The following is a 6,000-nucleotide window of genomic DNA, read 5'->3' as shown; positions in this document are numbered from 1 at the left end:
ATTAATCAAAGATAACATAGAATCATAACTATAAATGTATCTTAAAACTCCCCATGTAAGAACTGTTGCTTTCATAAGAGACATACAGCCATGAATAACTTACTGTCTGACACAGTCAGATACAATTTCTGTTACTGATATTTCTCAATTGTCAAACCCTAGTATAATAGAACTTGATAATGCTTTGATGTAAATATGGAAAGATGAGCCTCTTCAATATGCAATTGTAGTGAAGTTTTGAAATGAATTTTTAAGTGGATCTTCAATCTCTCACCCTCCACTGTTATCACTTACTTTCACAATATATCTTGAGGCTCCTCCCTTCAAATCTTTGAAATTATGTTTTTTTTTTTTGACAAATTGAATTTGGTGGAATTGATGCTGTGCCACACATCAAAAAAGGCATATTGGCCGGCACCACTGATCAATAGGCTAATCCTCTGCCTGCAGCGCTGGCACACTAGGTTCTAGTCCCGGCCAGGGCACCCAATTCTGTCCTGGTTGCTCCTCTTCCAGGCCAGCTCTCTGCGGTGGCCCGGGAGTGCAGTGGAGGATGGCCCAAGTGCTTGGGCCCTGCACCCGCATGGGAGACCAGGAGAAGCACCTGGCTCCTGGCTTCAGATCGGCACGATGCGCCAGCCACAGCACGCCGGCTGCAGCGGCCATTGGAGGGTGAACCAAGGGCACTCTCTCACTGTCCACTCTGCCTGTCAAAAAATAAAAAAAAAAGACATATACATTTTCCCATTTTTAGAATTTCATCAGCATCATGACTGGGTAACCTCTTGGAGAATGAGGGAATATACAGTTAAGAGTTCAGTACCTGGGCCGGCGTCATGGCTCAACAGGCTAATCCTCCACCTTGCAGCACCGGCACACCGGGTTCTAGTCCCAGTCGGGGCACCAGATTCTGTCCATGTCGCCCCTCTTCCAGGCCAGCTCTCTGCTGTGGCCCGGGAGTGCAGTGGAGGATGGCCCAAGTCCTAGGGTCCTGTACCCGCATGGGAGACCAGGAGGAAGCACCTGGCTTCTGGCTTCGGATCTGCGCAGTGCGCCGGCTGCAACGCGCTGGCCGTAGCAGCCACTTGGGAGGTGAACCAACGGCAAAGGAAGACCTTTCTCTCTGTCTCTCTCTCTCTCTCACTGTCCACTCTGCCTGTCAAAAATTAAAAAAGAAAAAAAAAAGACTTCAGTACCCATCAATAACACTGTAGATGGACTGCATTTACTCATTCCCAGATCATTCAACACTCAACCAATCTACCCAGAGACCCTGTTACGTTAAAAAGTTCAGAGAAAGAACAGCCTTACCTTGCCCAGATGAACATAACCATGCACTGAACTATAGTATTATAAAACAAATGGTAAATTAAAGTTTCTTTAAGCCTCCAAATTTTGGGGTGGCTTGTTATGTAACAATAGCTAACTGATACAAGTCTTAGTGTATTTTTTAACATTAAATATATACCTAGCATACGTTATCATTTTCCCCTACGCCATTCTATTCTTTTATTTGTACAGATTACAAAAAAAAGGTGTGTCCTCAATATTGCAGACTTAAAAATTTCCATCACTAATTTTATTACTACAGCTTGTTCTGTTCAAATGCATGATCAGCCCATTCTAATACATCATTTCCTAGGGTCACTTCCTGTACCAATTATTGAATAGATAAACCTTGTTCAGATTAGCAATGCTTCACGAAGAGGGGATAATCAAAGAAAGTTAAATGAAGACTGAATTTTAAACTATTTGAACATTTGAAAGGAAAATAAACAAAGCAAAACGCTTTACCATTTCTGGTCTGAAGAGTACAAAGTTATAGAGATGTTAACAGAATCCAGAGAAAGTTGTATCTGCGGTTGGGGTGTATTATACTGTAACTGTGTCTACGGACAGCAGAATACAGCCCTGTTGATCCTGGACCAGAAGCGATGAAGTAGGAGACTAAATCTCTAGATCATATTCTAATAAAAAGACTGTTCTCCTCTGCCATTTCTCATTGGCAAGGCCTAATAGAAATAGAAATAAATGCCTTCCCTAAGTCACTCTATAAGCATCAACTGTCTAGTGTTATTGGCAGAATATTTGACTTGGAGGGACAAATAGACTATTTTATCATAAGTGCTTTGTAAAAATGACACTTGTTTCCTATTTGAAATACAGACAAAAAGATCTTCCTCTTACCAATGCAATCTCCAAATGTTCACAACAGCTGGACTGGGTCAGGCTGAAACCAGCAACTGGAATGCAGTCTGAGTCTTCCATGTGGTAGCAGAGGCAAAAGTAACTCACCCATCACCTCCTACCTCCCAAAAATACATTAGAATGAAATTAGAATCAGAAGCAGAGCTGGCCTTGAAAACAGACACTCTGATGTTGGATTGGGAGCTTGCCAAATTGTGTCTTTGCTGCACAAAAAACACTGGCACTATAAAACATGTTTTAAAAACAACTCACTTATATCTTTCCATTTTGAATATTGATATGTAACTTTCTATGAGATTTTCAGGTTTTTATATGAAAATCCAAATATTATTAATCACTGTTATAATTTATAAAATACAACTGATAGGATAAAAAAGGGAGAGAACTACTCAACATGGGAAGTGGGATACACAGCAGACTCCTAGAATGGCAGATGTCCTAAATAGCACTCTGGCCTCAGAATCAGCCCTTAAGGCATTCGGATCTGGCTGAAGATTCCATGAGAGTATTGTAGGTATGGAAAGCCAAGACACTCTGGAAAAAACAAACAAACAAACAAAAAACAAAAAACAAAAAACAAAGAAGACCTAAATGAAAGATCTCTGTGAATGAGATCCCAGTGGAAAGAACGGGGCCTTCAAAGAAGGAGGTACCTTTCTCTGAAGGGAGGAGAGAACTTCCACTTTGACTATGACCCTGTCGGAATAAGATCAAAATCGGCGAACCCTAAAGGCTTCCGTAGCCTTGGCAACTCATGACTAGAGCCTAGGGAGATTACTGACACCATAAACAAGAGTGTCAAATTGTTAAGTCAACAACAGGAGTCACTGTGTACTTACGTCTCATGTGGGCTCTGTCCTTAATGTGTTGTCCAATGTGAAGTATTGCTATACCTAGTACTGAAACAGTATTTTTACACTTTGTGTTTCTGTGTGGGTGCAAACTGATGAAATCTTTACTTAGTATAAACTGAATCAATCTTCTGTATATAAAGATAATTGAAAATGAAAAAAAAAAAAAACCTTGGTTTTAAATTGGACATTGCATAGAAAATTAATCAATTTTTAAAAAATATCATGTAGGAACTCTGTCCTTAATGTGCTGTACAGTGTGATTTAATGCTATAACTAGCTCTCCAACAGTATTTTTCACTTTGTGTTGCTATGTGGGGGCAAACTGTTGAAATCTTTACTTAATATATACTAAACTGATCTTCTGTATATTAAGAGAATTGAAAATGAATCTTGATGTGAATGGAATGGGAGAGGGAGCGGGAAAGGAGAGGGTTGCAGGTGGGAGGGAAGTTATGGCGGGGGGGGGGGGAAGCCATTGTAATCCATAAGCTGTACTTTGGAAATTTATATTCATTAAATAAAAGTGTTTCTTTTTCTTTTTCCTTTTTTTTTTTTTTTTTTAAGAAAGGTCTCTGTGAGTGAGATCCCAGTAGAAAGAACGGGCCATCAAAGGAGGAGGTACCTTTCTCTGAAGGGAGGAGAGAACTTCCACTGACTATGACCTTGTCTAAATAAGATCAAAGTCAGCGAACTCAAGAGGCTTCCATAGCCTTGGCAACTCATGACTAGAGCCTAGGGAGATTTCTGACGCCATAAACAAGAGTGTCAAATTGTTAAGTCAACAAGATGAGTTGGTGTGTACTTACGACTCATGTGGGATCTCTGTCCTTAATGTGTTGTGCAATGTGAAGTAATGCTATAACTAGTACTGAAACAGTATTTTGAACTTTATGTTCTGTGTGGGTGCAAACTGATGAAATATTTACTTAATATATATTAAATTGATTTTCTGTATATAAAGAGAATTGAAAATGAATCTTGATGTGAATGGAATGGGAGAGGGAGCAGGAAATGGGAGGGTTGCAGGTGGGAGCAATGTTATGGGTGTGAAAAAGCCATTGTGATCCATAAACTGTACTTTGGAAAATTATATTTACTAAATAAAAGTTAAAAAAATTATAAAATACATGATTGATATTTTTCCTAGGTATGAAATATATTTTATTTCTATGTATTATAATTGATTTTTAAAGTAATTTTTATTTTTGTATATTCTCAATTTTGTCCATTATAAGTTACAAAGTTCTCTACACTATCATGTGGAATGAGGCAAACATTTCTTAAGTTTGAAGTGGGTTGATAATATTATGTGAAAGAAAGATATGTATATTTGTGAATGTGCATGTGTATATCAAATTACATAACAGTATAAAAATCTGAATAAGTTATTCAATCTAATTATTACAAATTTCATAACAATTGAGTTTCCCAAGGTTTTACGCCATGTTACATGCACAGATGTTTGTTTCCAGCTACATTGTATTTCTTCCAGTACATTTATGATTATTTAACATTTGATATTAGTGGGGAAAACACTACTCATGTGAATTAATATCATAGCTCCAAGTCAATTTTGCACACTTCAGGAAAAATACTTCAAGAAAACTGTAGATCTTCTTTTGTATTGTAGAAATACTGATATCAAAGATGGTGATATCATTACAAAGATAAGAAATAGTGAGAAGAATGCAAAGTTGAATAAAATTGGTGAGTTCAATTATGAATATGCTTTTTTAAGGTAATAATTAGATATCTAAATAGTACAAGGTAAATATTTGACAGCTGGTCTCTAATAATTATTGAAGAAAACAGGAATAATAATATATATTTGCAAGTCTGTAATTACTCCAGGTTGAGAAGCAGATTCAATTGTTATTTTCTTTCTTTTTTTTTTTTTTTTTTAGATTTTATTTATTTACTTGAGAGGCAGAGTTATAGATAGAGGAAGAGACACATAGAAATGTCGTCCATCCACTGGTTCACTCACTAAATGGCCACAACTGCTGGAGCTTGGCTGATCCAAAGGCAGAAGCCTGGAGCTTTTTATGCATCTCCCATGTGGGTGCAGGGGCTCAAGGACTTGGACCATCAATCTTCTGCTGCATTCCCAGGCCATTAGCAGAGAGCTGGATCAGAAAAGGAGCAACTGGGACATGAACCAGCACCTATATGAGATGCCAACACTGAAGGCAGAGGCTTAGCCTACTAAGCCACAGTGCCAGCTCTATTTATATAATTTATGAATTTTAAAATTCTATTGAAATAAACATGTATAGAACAATTTTTAATTTTTCCATGACTTATTTCTGCAGAAAAAATCATTTATTGTCTTTTGTCAGTGTAGTTAATAACTACACTGTAGTTACCAAACACATCAGAGAACAGAGAAATACGGAGGCATGTTAGAGATGGTTCAATTATCAGATACTGTACACTGACTAGATTTGTAAAATAATTCAATCTGAGCATTTAGCATTTAACTCAAGGTATCAAATTCAGATTGCAAGAAGAAAAATGACACATTATTCTAAGACTCAAGAGAAAACAGAATTGAGTTTTGTATTCACTTGTTGCTTTTAAATAGTTGACAGATGACCTAAAAGAAATTTATTTACATGTCATTGAAACCCAGGGCCAAATCTCACAATAGGGAAACAGTAAATATAGCAGAAGATGTTAGTTGAAAAAAATGTTCATTTGTATCTAGTGAAGAGAGAAAAAAATGTGATCTACTGGGTTTGAAATTTAAATTTCTCTGGTCAGCTTCATTCAATATGAAATACTACATGCAAATTCCTAATATTCAATGCCTGGCAGAGAAAGAGAGAACCATTTAGTATTTCACTGAATAATCACTACATTTACAGAATTAAAGTGCTGTATTACTTTTATCACCAATATTTTACATTTCAGGAGTATAAAATTAAAAGTTGGCAGT

The sequence above is a fragment of the Lepus europaeus genome, chromosome 6 (assembly GCF_033115175.1).
Source record: "Lepus europaeus isolate LE1 chromosome 6, mLepTim1.pri, whole genome shotgun sequence".
Taxonomy (NCBI): Eukaryota; Metazoa; Chordata; class Mammalia; order Lagomorpha; family Leporidae; genus Lepus; species Lepus europaeus.
This window is presented reverse-complemented; position numbering follows the sequence as displayed.